The following is a 27,083-nucleotide window of genomic DNA, read 5'->3' as shown; positions in this document are numbered from 1 at the left end:
CTTATATTAATCTCTTGGGCTGGGATTAAAGGCATGCACCAGGGGGCTGGAGAGGTGGCTTAGTGGTTAAGAGCACTGGCTGTTCTTCCAGAGGATTTGGGTTAAATTCCCAGCAACCACATGGCAGCTCTAACTGTCAGTAGCTCCAGTGCCAGGGAATCTGATTCTCCCATACAGACATACTTGCAGGCAAAACACCAATGTATATAAAGTAAAATTAATTAATTTAAAAAGGTATGCACCGCTACTGCCCAGTTTCTATGGCAAACTAGTGTGGCTACTGGGATTAAAGGTGTGTGTCACCACCGCCCGGTCTGTAAGACTGACCAGTGTAGCTGTTTTACTCTCTGAACTTCAGGCAAGGTTTACTTATTAAAATACGAATGAAATATCACCACAGCACCTGAACATAGTAAGACAAGAGAAAGGAAATGAAGTCTTTACCCTCTAGGCTCAGCAGCAAGTGCTTCTTAGGAACACCTGCAGAGAACTGACCTAAAGAAGGACCCTTGTACAAATGGGCTTCTTCGTAGTGAACAATGACCTGACACTTAGATAGCATGCTCTAGTTACATAAGCCTGTACCCAAGAACCGTTCTTACTACTGAGGCCGCTTCTGAGGCACAGAATAGGCACATCATCACTAAATTTAGAAGAACATCTGAGGGGGCTGGAGAGATGGCTCAGCAGTTGAGAGCTCTTCCAAAGGACCCAGGTTCAATTCCCAGCACCTACATGGCAGTTCACAACTGTCTGTAACTCAGTTCCAGGAGATCTGACACCCTCATACAAACATACATGCCTGTAAAACACAATAGACATTTTAAAAAAAGGACACCTGAAGATCTGAAATGGAAGCAATGACTGCATTCCTGGGTATCTGGATCGTGAGATAATGGTCAGGACCCAAAGCATGAAACATTATACAAGAGTAGTCATTCTCAGTGAGGTTCGGTGACGGAGCCAAACACACAGAGTGCAAGTGCCCAGGCCCGTGTAGTCAGCTCTCGTTCAAGGTTACTGCTCATTTAATCTATGCAGATGAAGAACAAATAAGATTCTGCTCCTCTGAAGCAAGGAGCTCATCTTACTGTCCATCATTTCCACCCACGTTTACACTGTGTAAAATAAGTCACTGTGGTTGGTTTAATAAAAAGCTAAATGGCCAATAGGTGGGCAAGAGGTATAGTAGGGGACTTCTGGACAGAGAGAGCTCTGGGAAGCAGAAAGGAAGAATCAAAAGCCAGACACAGAGAAGCAAGACATGCAGGAGGAGAGGTAAAAGCCACAAGTTATGTAGTTATCTGGTAACATGTAGATGAATAGAAATGGGTTAATTTAAGTTATAAGAGCTAGTGGGCAGGCCTAAGCCAGAGGCTGAGCTTTCTTAATTAATAATAAGTCTACATGTCATTTTTTCTAAGCTGGTGACCCAGAAAAAAATCTGGCTAGGCCATCCCTCATCTCCACCCTCGGTACCTGGCAAGTAAGAAGTTTTGTGATATGGGATTCCCCTCTGTATGCTGTGAATATATTTTATTACCATTGGTTAATAAAGAAGCTGTTTTGGCCTATGGCAGGCCAGAATATAGAAAGGTGGGAACTCCAAGCAAAGAGAGAGGAAAAGAAGGCAGAGTCAGGGAGATGCCATGTAGCTGCTGAAGGAAAAGGATGGAACCTTATGGGTAGGCACAGACTCATGACGATACACAGATTAATAGGAATGGGTTAATTTAAGATGTAAGAGTTAGTTAATAAGAAGCCTGACAGAGAAACCCTGTCTAGAAAAACAAAACGAGAGAGAGAGAGAGAGAGAGAGAGAGAGAGAGAGAGAGAGAGAGAGAGAGAGAGAGAGAAGAGGAAGAAGCCTGAGCTAATAGGCCAAACAGTGTTGTAATTAATACAGTAATACAGTTTCTATGTGATTATTTGTGTCTTGGCAGCCAGGAAACAGACACATAGTCTGTTTCTAGGTTTTTCCTTGGTGCTCAAAGGGTCCAGATTGGCAATAGAAATCCCCAAATACCTAGGCCTTTCTGCTTTTCTTCACAATGCATCCTCAGCTCTTCTTACCTCCTGTAGAGTTCCTACGTTCTGTAGGTACTGGACAGGAACCCATCAGAAGCCAAGGTGTGTTTCACAGAGTGGTAGAAATGACGAGCTTGGTGTAAACCATCACCAGCAGCAAGACAGGGTCTTGAGCACCAGGAGTCTATGTGGTCTATGTTCCTTGATCTAGTCTGACATGACACTTAATGTCTTCTACAGTCTAGAAGTCATATGTTCCCATGTTAAAAATGTATCTGAATTTCAATGAAAGCTTAAAATATATATCCTGGGAACTGAAGTTGGATACTGCCTACATTGAAAGGAAAAAGAGTGGAAATGTTAAAGGAAGTCACTCAGGGATTCATTTCCCCTTTCTCCCCCCAGTTCAAAGAGATTTTTCCACATGGAAAGCTCCCCATCAGAAACACCCCAGCTACTTTCACGTTACCCTCTTAGTGGTTCACGAAGTGTAGATCCCGGGACAGTGCGATCAGCATCAGTTAGCTGTCCATCTGACCCAAGAGCTCGCCCTCTATAACCCAAGGAGAAAGTCTGCCAGTGGGGCCCAGAAATCTGGAGTTTAACAGCCCTCCAGATGATTCTAATTCAGCTTTAAGGTCAGGAACCACTGCCCTGTCTGAAAGCAACAGTGTGCCCTTTGATACATTACCTGGCCCATCAGTGGTCTTAAACAATATACATGCTTGTCTAGGTCCCTAGGCCAAGAAGATGATGGTTGAGGAATGGCAACCATTCAACTAACTGTGCCATAAAATTACATTTAAAGTACTACATTAACAGCAAGGATTATGTCTTCTGAATGAAACACTGGGGAACTGTAGGAACTCTCAGTCACATAAATGTCAGGTAATAGCAATAAAGGCAGCGGTGTTTAATCCATTCTTACTGATTTCCCAACTTTTTTACTAAGCAAACACCATGCTTTCATTTTGTTTCCTTTGTTGCTTAGTTTCCCTTCTCTATTCTTCAACACTTTCGTACGACATTATTTGGCTAAAAATCTGTCTGGCTTTTTCATCAAATGGAACGATATGCTCTTAGTGAGGGCAGGGTGGGAAATTCCAAAAACTTTCTCAAATCTTAACTTAAACCCCGTGATGGACTCATTTTCTCTGAGGATTGTCAAGGAATCTTTACATATTAGTCCATTCATTACAAGTTATTTCAATGCTATCTAAACAGCTAATGCTCTCTCTAGCTATGAAGGAAATGAAATCCCTAAATCAAAAAAAAATTAATCAAAACAGAGGTGTGTGGCTCATTCAAAAGACAAAGTATACCTATTAAAAATGTTCCAAGAGAAGACACCGGATGGAGCTGCTGGAGGCCACTCTAACTTGTGTTATGATCATTTAAAAGGGATTTTAAATGACTATTTACATCACTGTTCAATCAAAGGCACCTTCTCTGACAGCCTTGCATTAGAAAGAATATTTATCCTGTGCCTGAAGCGTAGAGCACCTCCTGGCTTCCCAGTCAGCCCATGCTGCATTGTGTTTGACCTTTCCTTTATTGGCAAGTCTATAATCATATTTTCTCACTTTCTCTTTTCTTACAGGCTCTTTGGGGGAAAGATGCAGGATGTGAGTCATAAGCCATAGGTCCTACATGAAGTGTTGCAGAGGTTTGGACAGATGTTGGCTGTGGATCTCTGGATAGCATCACTTGGTGTTCAGTGAAATAAAATTGGGTTTGTTTATATTTAGCCTGCATTTTAAATGTATAGGTTACCAGCGCTGAGGTTATACACTCAATGTGGCTAGTTTATGAACAAGAGCTTCACAACTGTTTTCCTTTGTATAACTGTTTTCCTACTCTCTGATCATAAAGCTGATCAGATACAGGGCAGAGGGAATTTAAAAAAGCTGGAGTGTCCCTGGGAAGAGTGAGCTGCTCAGGCAGTTTTGGCTAATGTATCAGAGGAGGGGGAAGGCTTCCGCTCACTACCTTCTGTTTCTGAAGACAGCCATGCCACCATTATCTCCAGCAAATCAAACTATTTCCACAGCCTCCCTGTTCTGCTAATGGTTTTCTGTCAGCCATTTTTCACGCTCACTTCTGACTCATCATAGATGTCTTTTTTTTTTCTTTTTTATAAAAACCAGTCCTGTTATATTTGGTTTAAAAACAGTAAAATAATTGATTTAAGTGAGAAGAGATCTTTGAAGAAAACCATGTCCTAAATGTGCGTATTCTGGGAAGTGCTTGCTAGATGGAGCAGAACCGACTCAACCTAGGCTTCTCTTTCCCGCCTCCCGTATTACTGACTCTTCAGAGCCAGAAGTATCCAGCTAGTGACACTGAACTCTGTAACAGAAATGTCAAGATCACACTTCCTGCTGTCGATGGTCTTTAGATACCAAGTAAAAGACGGCTTCACATGAATATTTTGGTAAAAACTCTTCTTACATCTCCTCCTCTTTCTTGTCTATAATCTATCAAAACTAGCATGACCTTCCACATTTAAAAGTACACGGTGAAGCTGTATTTGGTGCCACATACTTGTAATTCCAGCATTTGGGAGGTGGAGGCAGAGAGATTGGAGTTCAAGACTAATCTCAGTTAAACAGTAAATTTAAGGCCAATCTGGGCTATGCTAGATCCTTGCCTATAAGCAAACAAATACAAAAAAAAGGTAAAAATAAATAGGTCGTCGATGGGTATAGAAGCTGTGGTTATAATTTGGTAGACATTCCCTTCTGGTTTGTAGAGCTTCTTACTAGTCAGCACTGATCACCTGTCCAGAGCAAGAATTTTATCCACTAGTGTGTACAATGTACCCCACTCCCTGGAGACTAGGTTAGTGTGTACAATGAAACCCCACTCCCTGAAGACTAGGTTAGTGTGTACAATGTACTCCACTCCCTGGAGACTAGGTTAGTGTGTACAATGTACCCCACTCCCTGGAGACTAGGTTAGGGTGCACAATGTACCCCACTCCCTGGAGACTAGGTTAGGGTGCACAATGTACCCCACTCCCTGGAGACTAGGTTAGGGTGCACAATGTACCCCACTCCCTGGAGACTAGGTTAGGGTGCACAATGAAACCCCACTCCCTGGAGACTAGGTTAGTGTGCACAATGTAACCCCACTCCCTGGAGACTAGGTTAGTGTGTACAATGTACCCCCACTCCCTGGAGACTAGGTTAGTGTGCACAATGTACCCCACTCCCTGGAGACTAGGTTAGTGTGCACAATGTAACGCCACTCCCTGGAGACTAGGTTAGTGTGCACAATGTAACCCCACTCCCTGGAGACTAGGTTAGTGTGCACAATGTAACGCCACTCCCTGGAGACTAGGTTAGTGTGCACAATGTAACCCCACTCCCTGGAGACTAGGTTAGGGTAACTGCGCATTAGTGCCTTAGGGCACTTGTTTGTGCTAACTCAAGAAATACAACTATGGAAAAATGAACATTTTTTTGAATACCCTGATGCAGGAAGACTGAGAGTCTTGTTAATTTAATCTCCTCTCCTACCAGGAGAGTAGAAATGGATGCTGTCATCCCTGTAATCAGTTGCACGGTGCACAAGGGCGCTGGTCTCTTGTGCCTCATCTGAGAGCTAATCTTTCATTTCATAGCAGATCTTTCCATATCAAACAACACAAATGACTTAATTTGCATGACAGGATTTGTAACGGGGCAAATCTAGTGTCAAAGTCGATTAAAGATTACACCAGAGAACGATCATAATCAGTTCTCTAATGAGGCTAAATAGTGCATGGAAAGTCTCCCTTTTGCCATTCCAGTCAGGTTTAAAAGGGAATGCGACTCCTTTCATCGATGAGCCAATCCTTCAGTTTGCACATTGTACCCTATGTAGAGCTAAAGTCATGTCAGTCTGGTTTCAGAGGGAGAGAAAGGGAAATAATAAAGCAAACATCACTTCACAAATGACATTGCTTGTTATAAGCCAACGTTTGAAGCCCTTAATTCTTCTAATCTGCGGAATAGTCAATGCTAATGGGTTTTTGCCATTGTGAAAGCTGATGCATAGAAAGAAAAACTTTAATGAGCTGCCTGGGCCGTGTGCTTACAGATACCTGTCAAATGTCTGTCATCTTAGCTATGGCTGAGGCATTAGAAAGAAAGTAAGAAGGAAGGAACGACAGTATTTGTACAAGCATTTTCATGCTAAAATGGCACAATTTTCTTCCTGTCATAATTTCATTGTATCTGAAAGTCAGGAAAGCTTAACCCTTTCCCTAGCATGTCCTGGGTAGTTGTATCATGCCATACTGGAGCAACCAGTTTAAAAACAGCCCTGTAATTTTGTAAACAGGGTTTCCTATTAAATTTGCTTTTGAAAGTGGAATTACCTTTTTTTTCTTTAAAAAGACAACAACAAACTATTGAATCACTTGCTTCAAATTAGTTGTACCCAGGGAGGTTGGGAGTTTATTAAATGCAAAGACTCTGCAGGTGTGTGAGGCTGGCATTTGAATAAATTCTTTACGAGTTCTTAATTTAATATTTCTTTGTATTTTTGTGTGCCTAATACATATTCCAGCACAATCAGGTCAACAAACTCCCCTAGTCTCACCTTCTTTATTCAAAATACAGGGAATGTAAGTGTATCTTATTACCCTAGCAAGTTCTGCTACCAGAAAACTATGTTCTCTTTATTTTCTTGGGTTTATTAAAACACAACAATACAGTGCAATGCGAGTTGAATCCCGGAAAAATTAAAAAGTCCCTGTCCAGGTGTGGTTTGTTTTTCCAAAGGATAAGAACAAATGACCGTGTGGATATCTGTACACTCTGCACTCCTGCACCCAGAGAGGAGAGAGTCTAAGGTTGAGGTCAAACAGTCTTAGGCTGTAAAGGACAACGGCCTCTAACCCTTTAGATTCTGCATTGTATTCCAGTAATCACGGAAGGGGACCGGTCTCTGATCCTTTCTGTTTGCCACACCCCCAACCTCAACAAAGCAAGATGTGAAGAAAAGGGAAGGAAGTGCTGTCTAAGGAAGGAGGAGCCTCTTCTAGCGTGCAGTGGGGCCAAGTTCAGGAAGGCACTTCTGTCTTCCCAGGGTTTCTCACTGTTTGTACTAGAAAGACTTCTCTGGTTCCTCCTCTCTGTATTTACAAAACAACAACAAAAAAAGTGAAGTTAAATTATTTTTAAAAGCCATATATTGGGATAATCCTCCAAGCTTACAGTGAAACATAATAGAAGCATTTATGAATACGATAAAGCCACATGTGAGTTTTGCTCATGACACAAATTTGTCATATCACTTCCTTGCAGAAGCAGGCTGAGGTACATTACAATGGTCACATTACGGTTACATTAGCCTGCCACCTGACTCCCAACTACCTCAGCACAAGTCACCATATCTTCTGAGAGACTCCAGGCTGCTACACACAGGACCTTAGTTCCTCCCAAAAGAAACCATCTGGGGAAGCCAGGAAAGACCTGTGGTTGTCTCAAGATTACCACGACGTCATCTCCTTTGACTCATTTGCTGGCCCTCCCCATTATGACCCAAGAAGAATAGCTTTAATGAGCTCACTGGGCTGCATTGTTCCCCCCAACTATTGTGGCTTGAAAGAGGAAGTATTAAATGTTTATGCTGCAGGTAAAACACCAAGGCCCTAATTTGTTCTCTCTCCCCTGTTTCCTTCTCCCAGAGTGATAAGTCAAAACAAACTCAAGGAGAGGGAAAATTTTAGTCAAGTGGCATTAAAATTTCAAATTAGATAAACCAAGCCAAAAGCATTAGAATAAGGATGCCTCCAGCATTCACTGCCTCCCTGTGGCCCAAACCAGTCCCCAGTTAGTTCTCAAGGTTGGGTTTACAGAAAAGAAATGAGGCCAACTTTAACAGCAATGAATTGTCCTAACAGTCTTTGGTCGGAATGCTCTGCTATTTTGAAAAGAAACAAATTCATTTCACCAGAACAAAAGCATCCTCCTTGGGACTCTTGCTATTTCTTAACAAGAAAAGCTCTTGGGTTAAAAATGAGCAGCAGAGCCAACCTGCTAAGGCACTTACCGAGGTGCCTTAGTTTGCCAAGTCCTGTTCCAATATAGGAAAATGTTCCGTGACAAAGCCCACCTCTATGACACACGATCCTCAGAGGTGTCACGTTTGCTTTCTTTAAGAATCTTTGACTCTCTGAAAACCATATTTTGCCTATAAAGTCCTATTTACCTACGATGTTCAATATGAGTAAGTGTCTATTAAGATGGGCATGGTGACTCAGATTTATAATCCTAGAGTTTGGGAGGAACAGATGAGGGCAGCAGATTGCCAGGAGTCTGAGGCTAGCCTGAGTGACATAGCCCACTGGTGGCCATCCAGGGGTGTATCGTGAGACCCCATCTAGGGGATGAGGTAGGAGGGAAAGAAAATATCTATTAAAGAGATCTGATATCTGTAATAGGCCCAACACAGCTGTTGTGCATTTTCTTGTTTAAAAATAGAAAGGTAAATGAGAAACTCTAGTAGACATCCACGGTGGCCCCATCCCACAATGCCTAGGAAAGCCCGCCTACTTCATTTAGACATGTACTCATATAATATGATAAATCATTCTCTGCTTGCATCCCAACCTCCATTTATCAGGAGGCCCTAATTGTCAATGCTCCAGAGTCTTTATTCCACATTGAAAACAGACCCCCCAACCGTCAGTGTTCAGACTTGAATAACATACGCTAGCCATATATGAACACTGTTGAGGAGGAACAAAAGCATCGTTGCCCAATTGCTTGTCCGGCTCCACTATGAATGGAAAACTATGAGCCATCTTCCTGCAGCCCTTGTGAGCAGAGACATCGCATGTGTGTTTCAGAGTCACTCTTTCTGGCTCTCCACCGGGAACACTGCCTCTGTGACCCAGTTGCTACACTTCTGATCAGCCACACTGCAGAGGCTGTCACAAGTCGGCTTCCTTCCCAGGAGTTGAACACACAATAGAGAAAAGGCCCTGACTGGGAGGTTCAGCTGCCATTAACCCCTACCAGCTGTGCCTGTGGGGAGCCTTCTGGCCTGAATGTCCTTTCTCTGCGGCCGCCTTCATGCCGCTAATCTAAGCATTGTTGGGGAGGAATGCTGACAGGAGAAAAGAGATTTTTCTTGTGTCCATCCAAGTGTGTGTACCCATGTGTAAGCGAAGGAAGAGTGAAGGCTAATTTCTGTAGTTGGCGTGAATGGAGGGACTGGGGAAAAACCTAGTTAAAATGTGTTTACTTGCTTAAAAGGCTCAGCCAATTTAAAGAATTTCAGTAGTGTGTTCTACTTTTTTGAGGGGGGAGGAGGGACAGAGGAGAAACTAGTTACTATTATAACTTTCTTTAAATCCGCTGAGATGTTTGGGCATGTTTAAGACTTTTAAAACTCACTGCCAACAGACAAAAAAAAAATTGGATTGAAATTCGTAAAAATACTGGCATAAAGTTACAGAATTACTCAGTTCTAATGGACCTGAAAAAAATTAGAGAAAAGGAACTGGTTATACGGGCCACACTTCCCTCTGAAAAACTCCTTGTTAAATGCTTAGACAAAGTGGGGGTTTTGTTTTTTTCTCTTAGAATTGAAGTGCAGAGTTTAATTTTATCAACCACCTTTAACGACTTTAAAGAAAAAGTTATATTTAAAAGAAGGGGAAAGAAACCAACCAAATTTTGTTTTCAGTGTATCAGAATATTTCAATAAAAGAATTTGATTTTTCTCTTGAAGGAATTCAGACAAGATCTGAAGTGGTTATTTTGTGGACTTAGGAAGTCAGGTGAGGGATGGGGACCACCAGAATGCTAATTTAAATTACATGGCCAAACAGGAATCCTCCTGACTTTCAATGTTTGAGGATTTTATTTGCTTTTCCAAAGGTATAGCCCTTGAAAGAAAAAAAAAAAAAGAACAAAACAAAGCCCTTCAGTTTAGCCACTCGCATCATCATTTGAGACGACAGTTGGTCTGTTTCCAATCAAATTAAGAACAGTTCATGTAGAAATGCCTCTTCTGGACAATTGAGCCTACCGTAGTAGGGCAACTGTCTGATACAATAAAGTGCGACTTGGCAGCTGTCCCCTTGTCTAGACGGCTGTCACCACTCTCCTTCTGGCAGCCATCACCACCGAACATGGCTCTTACTAGTTCTATCCAGAAACTTCAGTCAGATCTCCACTCTCACTACTTCACCAACAAGACTGTGACAAAGTCGACTTAACTTAATGAAACCAGTTTTCTGAATTTGCCTGTCTGGGTGGATTGACATCAGGAGCAATGGGGGCATTCTTCTCCAGCTTTAGACTACGGTCGGCCATGGTTCTCATCGGATAAGGGGCAACGAGCTGATGGAACCAACAAGAAAGTCATCTTCCCTTCCTATACCTGTCCCCTAGCCACTAGGACCGTGACGATTATTTTGGAGAAGAAAAGCACGCCTAGATGGAATAAGTAAAAACAGTACTGCGGTCTTCGTTTGACTCATTGACCTCCTTCCTCAGCCATCCAGGTCAGTGAATGCGCCCAAAGTGGAAGACACTCTGCTAGGCTGCTGGGAAATAGTTCTGCACACAGCCTGCATTCAAGATGCTTCCTGTCTCATCTGAGAAAGCCTGTGTTACATATATACAAATACAGTGTTCAGTAGAGCAGCAAGATGCTTCCTGCTGGCAGGTGTTCAGTTAAGTTTTTGCCAAAGAGTCTTAAGCTACCTCCTCCCACTCTGGTCCTTGTGGTGCCTTCCACTCTGCCCTGTTTCTATCGCTAGAGATTCTCTGAAGCCAAACAATATAATGGAAGGACTGGGTGTATAGTTCAGTGAGTAGACTGCTTGTCCTCCATGAATAGACCTGAGTTTGATCCCCAGCGCTGCTGAAACCAGATGTGGTGGCACGTATGTGTCACAGCAGGCAGAAAGTCAGAAGTTCATGATGTTCCTCAGTTGCACACACACCAGGAGCTAAGTAAAGACTCACGAAATTTTCCGTGTGGGCTCTACAAATTGTCTTACACATTTGGATGTGAGTTGTATGTTTATAGTTTTGTTTATAAAAGGGTTTGGAGTTTTTCTTTGTTTTTTGTTTTTTACTTTTACTTTTTAAAATAATTTGTATGTGTTTTACTGGCATGTATGTTTGTGCACCATATGTGTGAACTGCCCATGGAGGCCAGAAGAAGGCATTAGAGTCACTGGAACTGGGTTTGTGAACAGCTATGCAGGATCTGGAAATTGAGTCCAAGTCCTTTGGAATAGTAGCCAGTGTTCTTAACCTTTGAGTTCTCACTCCAGTCCCAGACTTCAGAGACTTCACAGCATGGCAGCTGCTGAAAGGCCTGGGTACAGCTCCAACTTAGCAAATGATGATGAGGTGTAACCCCCCATTCCTTCCCATTCACAAGGACAAGTGGTTTCCATTCCCAAGGGATTTGCTCTAGCAAGCGTCACTTGCTATGTTGACGGGTACTCACTAGATGTAAATGTACTCAAGACTTTTAAAACACATTTTATTTACCACTGCAAATGAATAGCTAGAGGAGATCCCTACAGTAGCTAGAAGTTTGTGATATATTTAACAAAGAAAAAAGAAAGTAAAGTTGCTTTAACTTCACAAACACCAATAGGTGCATTAGTTTTATAAACTCTAGCTGATTTGAAAACTGTTCTCCATTCATGGACTGGATAGATAACAGATATTAAAAATGGAGGAAAAGGAGCACTTCAAAACCAGTATGATGACGGTGACAGGCAGAGAAGTGGCCAATGCCCTTGGTAGTTGTACCTCCTGGCTAAAAGCAAAGAGTTGGACTCACTATGATGCTGGCCACAGCAGACAATGTTTTATAGCACTCAGAACTCGTGACTCATGAGCTGAACACACAGCAGCCTTACCTTCCTCAGCCTCACATGGTAAGTTCCAAGTTGAGACCCTGTGTCAAAAAGTGAGGGATTGAGGAGAGAGTTGAGTATGTGAAAAAGAAAAAGAAATTAAAAAACAACTAAAAAATGTGCCTTGAAAATCATCCCAAGAAAACAATTATAAAATTTTAAGAATATAACACATCTAACTGGCTTCTCAAATCAATAAACAAGTGTTCAACAGCAGCTCCTACTCAGATACTATTTCCTTACTACAATTTCAGTTATTTGTGGTCCAGGAAAATTTGAATATATTAAATGGAAATTTTCCATAATGACTTATACGATACTGTATTTCATTATTTTGGTACTAATATCTTGCTGTGTGTTAAATGTAAATGTATGTATGTGTGTATGGGATAAAACAGTCTTGGGGTAGATGTAGCTCATGGGTAGAACATACTTGCCTGATATGAGGTCCAATCCCCAACACCACAGAAACGACAAATAGACGAACACATAAGCGTAACATGTGTTAAAGAGTTTGTACTTGGAAGTCGTCTTAAGATAACAGCGTCAGGCCAGAATGCTGGTTCCAAAAGGAGGCTGTGAAGACCCAATGAACACAACAACGGGCAGTCCTGGATAAAGAAGGAGATGTAACATTTACCTTTGTCCACCACAGCTTCTTGGGGGTATGCAGGGTGCCATTCCACCAAGAGGTTTTCCCTCTCTATCTGCACATGGTTAGAACCAGCACCAGCCTCAGAGTTCTTGGTTTCTTCCCCTTTCTGAGGAAGTAAAGACCAGGGAGTGAGGGGAGTCCAGGCCTCAGAACATCCTGTGCTAATTTTCATGGGGAAATTTTCCTAGATTCTTCAGCTATCCTGAAGTGGGCTTCTGGGGTAGAAGTCGTCTGGAACTGTAGGTCCACCTGCACAGCACTTAATTCTGTCTGGAAAGTATTGCTGACTGGACAAACTGGACTGAAGAACATGTCTTACCTTCATAAGAGCTCCAGGAATCAAACTCAGGTTACTGAGTTTGCAAAGCTAGGACCTTTACTGGCTGTGCCATCTCACTAACATTGTTTCCATTAGTAAATTTTATTTATTCAGAAAAATATATGTAGTCTTTAAGGGTGGCTAGATGGCTAGGCAGACAAAGACGCTTGCAGTCAAGGCTGAAGACGTGAGTTCGATACCTAGGACTTCTGTGGTAGGAGAGAACTGCTCATGTAAGTTGTCCAGATTTCGATATTTCTGCCGTGGGCCATTTGCATGAGTGCTCATGCATGCACAAGTTCAAACGTAATATACTGATTTTATTTATACATATAAATTGTGACATTCAGCCCACAAGGATGTCTTACAAGTCTGTGGTGTAATTTGTTAAAATACACAAACTTAACACAAAAGTCCATGCAGATTTCCTCTGGAAACATCGGAACACCTAACTGGCTTGCGAGAAGCTGCGGAGTTCAGATGAGACTGCAATGCTAACACCCCACTTCCCTAGGCTGGACATCTGCCGTCCCTGAGATGGTTATTGTGAGGTAAATATTGACGGTGCAGAGCCTGGGAGACTGTCTGTGAGGATGTTTCCAGAGACAAAGGGACTAGGAGGGTACCATTTCACTGATAGGCTATTAGATGGTGTGCCTGGTTGGAGAAAGGAGGTCACTGGGGATGAGGTTTGAAGGGTGCATCTTGCCTTGTCCCCTTGCTGTCACTCCTTCCCGGTTCCTTCTGTCAAGAGGCGAATAAACTGTTCCCTACCCTACCATTCTACCATGATGCTCCACTGGACAAGATCAGTGGAGCCAGTCAGCCATGGTCAGTACCTCTGATGCCGTGAGCCAGAATAAATCTTGCCTCCATCTAAATTGTTCTCTTAGGTGTTTCTGGTGCAGCAAAAAGCCTGACGAAGACTCTTAGTGAGATCTCTTTATTTATATTACAACTTGGAGTGTATCATTTTAGGAAACTCATGTCCCTGTCTAAAATATGCTAAGAATCATTGTGCAAGTGACCCTTCTTAGACACAGTCTTCTTAGTAGCATCCTCTAGATTTGACTCCTCTTGACTGGTTAGCTACTTCCTTCTCCTTTGGAGACACACATTTTGAATCTACTAAATGCACAAAATGGTTAACAGATGTAGAGAGTGACAAGGACGTTTTCAGAGGCTTGGTAATGAAGGTTGTATTTTAAAATATTGACTGCCGGGCGATGGTGGTGCACGCCTTTAATCCCAGCACTCGGGAGGCAGAGGCAGGCAGATCTCTGTGAGTTCAAGACCAGCTTGGTCTACAGAGCTAGTTCCAGGACAGGCTCCAAAGCCACAGAGAAACCCTGTTTCGAAAAACCAAAATAAATAAATAAATAAGATATTGAAATATTACAAATTTGATCATATTTTTCTAACACAGCTTTAGTTGTAGCCCCTGGATCTCATTGGTCTACATGTTTTTGATGAGAGTCAGGGTCACTGATACTATTTAGACTTTAAAAAAGGCGGCAGGGGGTAAAGAGCATTGTCTGCTCTTTCGGAAGACCTGGGTTCAATTCCCAGCACCCATGTGACGGCTCACAATCACCTATAACTACAGTTGTAAGGGATTTGACATCCTCTGTGGACACCAGGTACAAAAGCAGTGCATATATATGCAGGCTAAACACCCATACACAAAACATAATGGTTATAATGATAGTTAAAAAATAAATATATACAAAACCAAACCAAACCCTCATCTCTCAGGAGGCAGCAGCTGCAAGATCATGAACTTGAGGCCAGACTAGGCTATGTAGTGAGAACTGTCGCTAAATAACATACTCGAGGAGAAGTGTCTTCATATAATGCAAAAATCAGACATGAAAACAGAGTACAAATGAGACAGGAAGCAGAAAAAAGACCATGAAAAAGAAAGAAGAAACACACTCTGTTGGCAACTTGCTCTGAGATAGTAGAAATCAAGTGTGGAAATGAACTAGGTCTTTGATGAACTAAAAAAATAGTTACCAATCCTCCCTTACAGGTCAAAGGTTAGAGCAGACAGTAAGGGAAACGCAGTATGTTAGGCAGGCTAACATAGAACTCACTGTGTAGACCAGACGAGACGTCAACTTGCAGCCTCCCTGCACAAGGCAGGACTGACCGGTACCTGCCATCACGCACAGCCTACCACGGCTGGGGAAGGGCGGTTTATGGAGCAGTCTTCCTCTCTACAGCAGTTAGCACCGAAGTGGGGCAGTGTGGACCGCAGTGCAATCCTTCCTAGACCTAACTTCATCACTTGAAAGATGCCTGGCTGGCTCCCTTGTTCCAGAACACCAAGCATGGAAAGCGGGGTGGTAAAAAGGAAGAATTGGAATTTTAATTCTCTTCTCAAAACGCTCTGACTTGCATTTCTCAGTGGTGAACATATATTATCCACCAAAGCCAAATAAGTATTCAACTACCTGCTTTCCGGCAAATGTTGACATAATCGCTACAATCTGAGAAATCAAGAGCCTGCTTCTGAAAAACATATTGAGGAACAAATTCAAAGTGAAGTGACCATGCTTGGCAGTGGTGGCACACACATTTAATCTTAGCAGAGACAGAGGCAGGCGGATCTCTGTGAGTTCAAGTCAGATTGGCCTACAATGCAAGCTCCAGGACAGCCTCAAAAAATAAAACAAGAAAAGTGAAGTGACTAGCCTTTCTATTCTCCTCTGGAGCCCTTTGAGGACAATCTTGTCACCGGAAGCTGAGCAGGAGGAGCATGTACACCCAAGCTTTCAACAGGCATCTCACACTCGCTCTTGCAAGGTGGTGACTCAAAGGTGACCCACTCGATGCCTTCCGCCTCCTCGACCTGGAAGAACTTAGTACTGCCTAAAGAAAATATTCTGTGTCACCTGATGCAGCCAGGCACCTAGGCGTCCATGGAAAGGGAACTCTAAGGTGTGCAGTGTACAGAATCCTCATGTGGTGTTCCCTAAGCTATGGATTGCATAGTGTTATACATACACCTACCTTTAGGGAGGAGTCTGTGTTTTCTCAAAATGGCACGTAAACTCTCATGGGCTTTTGTGCACAAAGAACCAATGAATGCATAATTAAATCAAGTAAATGTTTTATAAGTTCCTTCAGAAAAGAGAGATGGCGTATGTCAACTAAGCGGCAGTACTTTTTATGATATGTCACCAACTTGCAGCAAAAACTTGACTGAAAATTAAACTCCCATTGCTCAATGTAGAATTTTTTTTAATGTAGAATTCTTGGGCACTGTCCGTGGCAATTAGGTTGTCCTCTGTCTTGATTTGTCCCTTCAGAGGCACGTTCTAGGTGAATTTGTTCTGTAGAAATTGCTAAGGTCAGCCTATTGTTAAGGTAGAAGTTTGAAAAAACAGTACCCTTTTCCAAATATCTTCTTTCCATCTTTCTTTGTGGCTGCACACTCGGAGAAGGACACTTTAAAAAGTAATCTAAAAATCTACTCAGTCACCACAGTTGCCTCTGGTGATGTTGGACAGTTTCTGCTATTAGAACACTTTTGCACATTGTCCAGATGTGCATTTCATAATAACAGTTTCTACCTACCTCTCTGTATGATCCATAAGCTTAAAATTAGTGGATGGAACCTTTCATATTGTCCATCCACACTGGATACTGCAAAGAAGTATACATTTTTTTAAAAAAGATAAGGCTGACTCTTAGTTTTGAAAAGGAAGATTCTTAAACTGCCTGCTTCAAAAAGGAGTATAAACCTTGGGGAAACTAGTACTTTTTAGAAACCACCAAGTCAGGAGAAGGAAATGCTCCAACTCTGAAATGCGCACGCACTGCCGGCTGGCACTGTTGTGACAGGCGCAGCATCGGCGTCGGTCAATTATCTTCAGAAATGCCTCTTGTGCTAATGAGCGCTCACGAGAATCAGCAGACTTTTCTGGCAGGAAGAAAAGATCAGTTTCATTGCTTGCAGAACTAATTCAGGGCACAAAAGTGAAGGCTCTGCCATCGCTGTCTCTTTTGCTGCTCCTTTTGTGAAGGCTTTTGATGTGCACTGAAGAGCTGGGCCTGTTTGTGACCCTCCATCTCCAGTTCATTGCCTGTCATTACCATACATATCCATATGAAAAGTTCGCTAAGTCACGAACAGCTGTCCAGAAAGGAGTTTGAGAAGGAAGGGAGAAAAGAGGACCTATGCCTTCTCAAAATGCTGACAATACTATTTAGCCCCCTTTTGGCAATGATATACCTAACCCTTTAAAGCCTCCTTTCACTCCAAAAGGAACGAGTCATACATAATACAACACTCAAACACACAGTGGTTTCATCTCGAAGCAGTCATTTGCTGTATTCAGAGGAGAAACGTCTATAGTTACCAGATGCAAAGAAAACCCATCATTCCTGATACATACATGTAGGGTGGACACACACACACACACTGACATGCACACACACTTCACATTGCTGGTGCAGAGCACCAGACAAGCTTGCATCTTCACTTAAGCCGGAAGAAAGGCCCCTGCAGCAGATGCTCTCCAGTGGCCTCATGCCCATTCCTTCCCTCGGTTTGCGGGACTAACAGTTGTCTATGGCCAATTTGTTACCAGTGGATTCCATGATAGCAACAGAAAATAAATACCATCCAAACGCACCATCAAACTTCTCTTTAAGATTAATAATCTCTCTCTGGGTATCCTGCTGAAAAGTCCTATTAGGATTTTTATAAAAAGGCACTCTAGAAATGTGTAGTCATGCTTTGAAATGGAGAATTTGTTATTATACATTTTCACGCCCATGAGCATTTTAAGATCAGTTGTCTTAAATAAATGACAGTCATTCCTGGTCAACTTTTTCTAAAGACAAGAAGGAAATAGTTACTTTCCTTAAGAAGAGATCCTGAGGGCAGAGTGGGAAGAAACAGATTTTAAATTAATGATGAAAAAGAGAGCTTCCTTCTTACTTGGTCTGGGGTTGAGTTTTATCAAGCTCCAAAAGAAAACAGGGGACAGATACATACATCCTTATCCTCCGAACTAGGGCAGTTCAGGACCCTGAGGGCATCTCCACTGCACCCAACGGTTTTCCCATCCTGAGCTTGAAACTTAGGGTCCAGGGTCGGCAAATCTGTCAATTAGAAGGTTCACCTCCTTTACACCGAGGACATTTCATTCTCTCCTTCTTTTTTAATCTCTCACTTCCTTTCCTCTCCTTCCTTCCATTCTTTCTAAATCAGAGTCACATTGCAAAGAAGAACCAAGAGCCCTCAAGTCTGTGAAGATTTTAGCCCTGTAAGGACCCTCCCACCATGCCAAAACAGCTTGTGCCATATAAAACGAAGACTTTAATCCCACTTGTTGCTCTCCCCGCCCTTCCTTCCCCACCCACCCCCACTTTGGAGTCTCTTTACAGCCGCATCTCCAGATCTGTCGCTAAAAATCTTTAACCCTGCCTATTTTGATCTGAAAATTAAATCTTATTTATTATGCATCCTGTTTGTTGTCCTTCGAGAACCCCCGTATTCATTTCAAGGGGTCCAGAATGACTTCTTAAACACATTTCTCTCTTTGCTGCAATTAAACAAAGTGGAGCTGTGATTAGCCCTCCGTAGGGGGGAAAGAAAAAGACACCGTTGAATCAAAATGCGGGGACCTGGCGGGGCATTATTGCCTCACAAAGCCGGAGTTTATTGCTGGAACCTGCTTATCCCCCAGCTCCGCACTCCATGGGAACTTCAGTCAGGTGGAAAGTGATTTTCTTGTCTGCAGCTTGAAGTATCGTTAAGACCCGCTAAAGGCCCTAAAGCTGTTCCTAGTAACTGAGACATTTAGGATAATCTTTATGGAGTTTTTGGAGGAGCGTCTGCTTTTCGTTGCTCTTAGGAGGGAGTTAATCATAAGCTTTCACTGACTTCTCCTTCTCCTTCTTCTTTAAATCTAAGTTAAAAAAAAAAAAAGCGCCTGTTTAAGTTAAGTGCCCCCTCCCTCAGCTCTTGGGAATCCACTCAAGAGGGCGCTGCTTGGCTCTGTGTTCATGACACATAATGAAAACAATTTTACGCTGTGGAGGGAAGGATTGGGCAATTACTGATGTAACAGCCACCTGCAGTACCAAACCCTGGCTGGAGCATGGTGTGGTTCATGAATATTTTATGGTGTGATGTTATTTTGAATGGTGGGGCAGGTGAAGGGGCCGAGGGTGTAATAAACGACTCTGCTGGAGGCTGTGTCCCTACTCTGTTTCCCTGCAGGGCCCACAGTGGAACACCAAGAAGCATCCTGACCCTGCCTGGATGGAGGCAAGGGCCACTGAGGCTGCGGCAAGATGCTCTGACAAGTCACGGTGGGCTTTCTTTACAGCCCCTTGTCTGCCGATTTTACACATGTTGTCCAGCGTGAAAAGCTGCAGCATCAATCTTGTCGACTTAATTTGATAAATTAAGTGTGGATAAGAATTAAATGAGAATTTCGTAATGGAGAAAACTTGTCTTGGCTCTTTAATCCAGCTGTAAGAGAGGAACCCTATAAAATATGAAGCAGAGAGAGGCACTATAACAGCACTACACACAGACGGATGCTGAGTTAGAATGCTCTTCCTTTCTGGTGTTTGTGTGTAGAATACACCCATCCTGCGTACAAGCATTCGGCCAGTACGCACATGTGAATGGAGGGAAAAGTCGGCAACACAGTTTTGCAGGGGAGGCACCTACTGAAAGTCGCCCCTGAGTAGGTGGGCTATTCAGTGTATCATTTCATTTTCCACTGTATTTTCCAAACATGAAATATTAAGATTTAAACAAAGTCTCATAACTTAAAGAATACATCATTTCTGCCACCTCAAACTTGGCAAGTCCTCCTTCCTGGTATATTTAATATATCAGACTCGAAATTCATGTTGTGTATAACCAAAATGGAAATGGGATACACATGAAATTCTGCATGACAGACCTTCCTATAGCTGGGAGAATCTAAAGAAACATTGGGTATCCAGACAATTGATGGGAATTCAAAACAATTCTTTGTAAGACTGTTAAGAATTTGTTCTAAACTCTCTCTCTCTCTCTCTCTCTCTCTCTCTCTCTCTCTCTCTGTGTGTGTGTGTGTGTGTGTGTGTGTGTGTGTGTGTGTGTGGAGAATGAAGGAGTGTGATTCTGAAAGAGTATCTGAACAGGTTGTATATTAGGGTTCTCTGAATGGCTTTCTGGAGAGAACATGTTTATAAAAGATACAGAATCTATGGCTATAGAGAATAGAAATTCTAAACAGTCACAGGAGGCAAAAGTAGCTTGCTTGACAATCTGAGAAAATTGTGGGGAAACAGAAGAATCGCCAGAGTGACAATCTGAAGATTCCAGAAGGTACTCTTTAGTGTACTGAAGTGAGTTTCATAGGTGTGCTCGTAGCAAACGTCAGTTCAGTACTTGTACCAGAATGGAATAATACGGTGACATATTAAGTCCTCCACTTTCTTGGTCCCCTGTGTTCCAGCAGTGAAGACACACCTCCCAAGTCACTGGCTATCTCATTTGCACTTCAAAAATTATAAAACCAGAATGACAAAGATGATGAATGTTGCACATCGTGGCGGGAGTCCCTTCATCAGAGGGCAGTACATTGCTGAACTTCTCATCCTGTTTAGTATTGGCATTGTTCCTTGATGTAGCCACTGGAAAATTACCTCAGCTTGCTCAAATATGTCATTTCTTTTCTATGTATCAATAATGAGGGAAGCTTTTTAAAATATTGGGACTTTTCATTAAGCAAGAGGAAATGATGACACCAGACGATCTGATAAATCATGTCATGGAAATCCACATCTCTCCAAGAACTGACTGAATTCAAGAGGATCACACTGAGATACCAGTGTTAATATACCAATATTAACAGAAATTGACATATATTCAAGAAACCCCAAAATATTTAATTTTAACTGACTATTTATATTTTTTCTGCTTCATAATATGTTAAAGGTGCTCCGATTAGCAATTTTATAAAGATCAAATTATTAACCTGTAGTAAATTTCAGATTCTTATAATTAGATTTTTAGCCTAAGAGATGTTAAACTCGGTATGTAAACGGCATTACTGAAAAGCCTGTCTTCTGGGAGGAAATTGCTGTTTGACAATTCTATAGAATATTTAAGAAAGGTAATTACACTGTTCCAGTAGTTAGAGATGCAGGTGTTGAATTAAGTCACTGCTTTTGATTTTGCAGAAAACTCAAAAAAAAAAAAAAAAAAAGGACCCGCTGACCTGACTTCAGTGCCAAGTCTCTAGCCTCAGTACCCTGTTGTGCCGCCTGTTCCTCTCCACACAGTACAGCGATGATCAGAAGGGAGCCAGTACCTCAGTGCAAACAGTGGCATTGCTCCTTGCAAATCAGAAGTTGAGAAAAAGCACCAACAACCAAACCTAGGGCCATTAAGACAAAACACCGGCCTTGTCAAAACAGACTGGGGGAGAGAAGGGGGGGAGAGGAAAGTTGTCTTGGCCATCTCAGTTTGACAGAAATTCTTAGAAACACTTAGCTCAGTTATTACTTAAGTCCAAGGAATACTCTAGAAGAAAGAATTTCAGATTTAATTTTAAAAATAAATACCTTATTTAACTCTTTGATGTTTTCAGTCTTTATTAGGTACCTATGCATGTGTATGCTCATGTAGTTAGAGACCAGAGGTTGACAGGTTCCGGCTTTTTCCTTTTTTCTTTCTTTATTTTGTTTTGTTGTTGTTTTGAATCAGGGTCTTAATAAATATCTCTGACTGTCCTGAGCTTGCTATGTAGAGCAGGCTGACCTTGAACTCATAGAGATCTACCTGCCTCTGTTTCCCTCATGCTGGGGTTAAAGGCATATGCCATCATGCCCAACTTCCAGGTTATGTTCGGAGGCAGGGTCTCTCACCGAACCTAGAGTTCACTGAGTGGGAGCCAGGAAGCCCACTGAGGCTGCTGCCTCTGTATCTTTAGCCCTGGAATTACAGGCTAGTGCCGCCATACCTGGGTTTTTACATGAGTACAGGGATGCAAACTCATGCTTGGATGTCAAGTTATCTCCATAGCCTTTATTGATTTTCTACCATAAGAAATGTGGAAGCCTAGCATACTGATGCACATACCTTTAATTCCAGCATTAGAGAAGCAGAGCAGGCAGCTCTTGGTGAGTCTGAATCCAGCCTGTTTTTCATAGAGGACAGCCAGAGCCACATAGAGACCCTGTTTCAAAATAAGTAAATGACCAAATAAATAAATGATGTGTTGAGCCTCTTAAATGACTTTCTTTTAAGGAGAAATACTTTCTGTGATTTTTAGCAAGCATTTGAAAGCACATGAGGGCCTCTGACTATGTAAACACCCACACACCCACACACAAACACACACACACACACACCCCACACACACACACAGCGCTCAGCGTCCTTGGAAGAGCTGGCCTGTGGAACACTGAGTCCCTTAGGCCAGCAGCTACAACTACAGGCTGTCTCAGTCTCTGCATGCGAGTTTTTCAGAAAGCCTTTGCAGACTCTTTGTACTGACTGAGGAACAGAAGTGAACAGGAAATGGATCAGAACAAGTTAAACGTGCAGAAGCACCGAGAAGAACACAAAGACTCAGTTGCTGTGCTTTCCATTCTCGGTCTTTCTTGAGGTAGAGCAGAAGCAGCAGCAGGTGCCAGAAGGTATATCTCTCCCCAAAGTTCAAACTCTTCCCACACCTTATAAAAGTAAGAAACAAGCTGTGGGAATGTAGACCTTACCTCCTCATGAATGGAAATCCCATCTGAGAAACTCACCGGCAGAAGTCTGAGGCTGCTTCCCTGGAACTTCACAAGGGAAAGTGGCTTTCATCTCAAAGAGAAAGCATGTTGGTTATGATTTCTCCTTTGATGTCCGACTTCCCTCAAACAAGACTTTGGGAATTAGCATGTAGGGGTCATAGAGTTTCTATTACCCTGTGTAAACCAATCGAATGCCCGGAATCATCTCAGCCTTCTTAGGGCACAGCGGCTGCATCAGTTCAGGTGAACAACATGGAAATTCTGAAATATCATACAGTTTTGTTAGGAATGCAAATCCTAGTTTATTGAACTCATCTTACCCCACCTTTGCTCTCACTTGATACACCACAGCCACATAAGTTGTTTCTGCTCCTCAAACATGTGAAACTGCCCTGACTTTAGGTCCCTGTGCTTGTTAAGCCCTTAGAAGGAGTTCTCTTCCCAAGCTGCTCTGACTGGCGTTACCATTCACCTCTACGAAGACCGAGATCGCCTTACACGGAGAGCCGTCTCCAGCTGCTCCTCAGTTGTCCCAGTTTCTTCCTTCCTTTCTTTTTCCTTTGATAATAATAAAATTACTACTAAAATCATTTTTCTTTTTGCAGTTTTTCTTCCCTTGTCAACCCATAGGTACTTAAAAGTATTTGCTAAGTACATGGTAATGAATTACTAGGCCCAGTGAAGTCACAAACAATGCCGGGCTTTCAACTTTAAAGCTCACAGGATGCACTCACTTGTTTCATTCTGCTCCTGTGGGCTCTGTGAGGAGGACAGGATAAGTGTGACGCCCCGAGAACTGGAGCTCCACAAGGTCGAGGATGCTCAGTCTCGGAATGCTGCAACTGCGGTTACAGGCTCTCCTCTGCCATCTCGGCTGAAAAGATTGACTCAGAAAAAAAAGGAACAGCAGAGTAAATTTTGTCCCTGTTATGAAAAAACAAGTGCAAAATCTACTATAATTTTCACTGAAAAATAGTACAACTATATTTTTAGATAAATAAACAGATTTGCCTTTCCACTTAAAACTGTTAAACTGACTTCGCAGATCCACTCCCGTAAACAGCTACATGTGCATGTGCCTGTAAATGATATGGTGAGCTCAGCTGAATCAGGCAGAATATTTTTTAAATAGATACCATAGCAGTTTTGTGGTGAAGTAGAACATCGGCTATAAATTCCTTCATTCCTGGCAGTATAAAACAGCCAGATTTAGGTTCTAAGATTTCACAGAGATTATGCTCACAACAAGCAGTGAGGTGGGGCATTCTATAGTTGGGTTGGGAATGCAAATCCTATTTTATAGAATTCCTGTAATAAATCCTGTAGTTGAAAGGATTTCTATCATTTAACTCTCTTATTTCATAAATGATGTTGCAGAATTGATAGAGGAACTTACCGAGATCAGCACCAAGTTGATGGTCAAGCAGAGAGTTTCAGAGCTAGAGAGATGGCAGAGCAGCTAAGAGCTCTCTCCTTTCCAGTGGTTCTCAGTTTAGTTCCCAGCATTCATATTAGGCATCTTACAGTCACCTCCAGTTCTTGGTCTGGCAGATCTGATGCTTTTGGCCTCCAAGGGCACCTGTACTCAATATGTATATAGCCATATGCAAACACACACACAATTGGACAAAAGATGCAAGAAATATAAAGGTTAAGTTGTCTGTTGTCAGACTCTTCCAGACAAATATATCAGTTGAAGAAAACAATAGCATTTATTGCATTTCCATTTGCTTATGGTTTAGTAGTTAGAAAAAAAGTTGGTTTGTGGCTATCGCTTACGTTTACAATGAAAGCTTAGATTGTGTCCTGAGGAGCTGTTGCTTACATGGTTTGGGACAAATCAGTTCATGTGCCAGGCAGCTGTTTTACACTGGCCTGCACCTCCAACTCCCAAATCTGTTAGCTCCACTTTGCTTATTGCAAGAATTATGTGCAAAGAATCATAGCATAATGTTAAGAGCAAAGGTTTAATAATCAAAATAAACCAAATGACACCTAATTCTCAGTCAACATCTACATATTTATATGCCAGGCCTGTGAATGAACTTTTCTTTCAAGTCTGATACAATGTATCCCCAAAATGTACTGTTAAAATGACTGACCAATGAGACTAAAAAACTTTACTTGAACCAGAGAGTTGAGTGTAAGTCCCAAGAAATTTATGAAGTTCCTGTAATCAGATCAAATAAATGTCTTTAGAAACAACTCATGAAAGAGGTGAGTTTGGAGTTTGATAAGAGACACAGAAAAAATTGACAGTATTTATAATAGTTGGATTAAGCCAGACATGGTAGCACACACCTTAATACCAGCAATTGAGAGGCTGAGACAAGCAGATCTCTGTGAGTTCAAGTCCAGCTGAGGCTGCATAATGAGACCCTGACTTGAGATCGATAGATAGATAGATAGATAGATAGATAGATAGATAGATAGATAGATAGATAGATGATAAATAGGTAGGTAGGTAGATAGAAAGAAAGAAAGAAAGATAGATAGATAGATAGATAGATAGATAGATAATAGATAGATAATAGATAAAAATAAAAAGATTGGATGAATATGGATATCCAACAACACAGTGATAATTACTGAGGAAAGTATAGAATAAATACAAAACAATGCTGATTATTTGAGACAGCAAAGACAACTTACTATCTGCTAAAAGGGAAAAAAAACAATAGTAGCATCATATACAATAGAAAAATATTTAATTATTTCCATCAGTGCTAAAGAAGAATATAAATCTATTATCTCTACTTCTAGTCAAGATCACCTTAAATTAGATCTACAACTTCATAGAAAAATTTCTTTAAATATAATGGGTTAAAAGCATAGCATTTGTGTAGACAGAAGTTTATGTCCTGCCTGGTCCTGCAGCCATTCAGTTCCAAATAAACATACAGAGGTTTATATTAATTACAAATTGTTCTGCCTATTAGCTCGGGCTTATTATTAACTAGCTCTCAAAACTTAAACTAACCCATAATTCTTGTCTATGTTTAGACACGTGGCTTCGTATCTTTTCTCAGTGAGGCATTCTCATCCTGCTTCCTCTCTGTCCCGGTGGTGACTGCAGACTGAGCTTTTCCTCTTTCTAGAATTCTCTTAGTCTCTTTGCTCTGCCTCTACTTCCTGCCTCAGCATTTTATTAAACCAATATGAGTAATAAATCTTTATAATGTACAAAAGCATGATACTACAGCACATTCAAACACTTGTCACAATTTGTTGGTAAAAAACATAAGTATTCAGCCAGGATATGGTGGCACATGCCTTTAATACCAGCATTTGGAAGACAGAAGCAGGTGGATCTCAGCAAGTTTGAGCCAGCCTGGTCTACAAAGCAAGGTTATACAGAGAAACCTTGTCCCTAAAAAAGAAAGAAAGAAAAGAATATAAGTATTCTATCACACATGACATTAACCAGTCACCCAGTCACTTAATGGTATTTTCTAGAATTTGGGTAGCTTTGAAACACCCAAGATGGTCCATTCATAAGCTTGGTAAGGGTGGCTGAAAGGCAAGGCTCAGCTGGAACTCTTCTAAAATGTCTTCACCTGACTGCCATAAGGCTGGGACTTACTCTTTTTTCTGTCTCAGAGTTTTATTCTGTATATAGTGCTCAGGAACCTAGAGATCAGGGAGAAAGATATTACACTCATGTCCCAAACTGACCTATCCATTGTTTGTGGGTTAAGCAAAAAATAAAGGCTTTATATATAAAGGAAGGCATAGAGAGGTGAAATTCATCTCCATTTTTAATCTACAGTAATCTTTAATTGTTGTATCCATAGAAAGGAAAAAAGTCAGTCTATTATTAGTGAGATTTGACATATTTCTCTGTATAGAATACAAAATAAAGTGCACAAAACCCAATGTAATAAAGAAAGGAATTCAGCTGGGTGTGATAGTACAGGCCTTTAATCTAGCACTCAGCAGGCGAAGGCAGGTAGATTTCTGAGTCTGAGGCCAGCTTGCTCTCCAGAGTGAGTTCTAGGACAGCCAGGGCTACACAGACATACCCTGTCTCAACAAACAAACAAAATATTCAAGTCAGCAATGCTTTAGGAGAAGGATGACACAGCCATAGCATTTCTATATTACACAGAATTTATAGGCACAAAAACAAAAGAGTGCACATAATTTCTATAAAAGGAATGAAATGTTTTAAATAGTTGATAGCAAATCAAACAAAATAAATGTTAAAGTTTATACTATGTTATAAATTATTATTATTATTATTATTGCTGTGGTTGTTGAGATAGGTAATGCACTGTGTAGCCCAGGGTGGCCTTCCACTTTCTATGTAGCAATAATGACCTATAAAATGTCACTAAGACAGCTCAAAGACTCTCTAAATGAATGGAAAGCACACACCATGTTGAAGAATTGAAAGATGGAATAGTAAAAATATATCAGTCTCTAATCGATGCCCC

This window comes from Chionomys nivalis, chromosome 10, assembly GCF_950005125.1.
Source record: "Chionomys nivalis chromosome 10, mChiNiv1.1, whole genome shotgun sequence".
NCBI lineage: Eukaryota > Metazoa > Chordata > Mammalia > Rodentia > Cricetidae > Chionomys > Chionomys nivalis.
The sequence above is the reverse complement of the archived record's forward strand: the minus strand, read 5'-3'. Positions refer to the sequence as shown.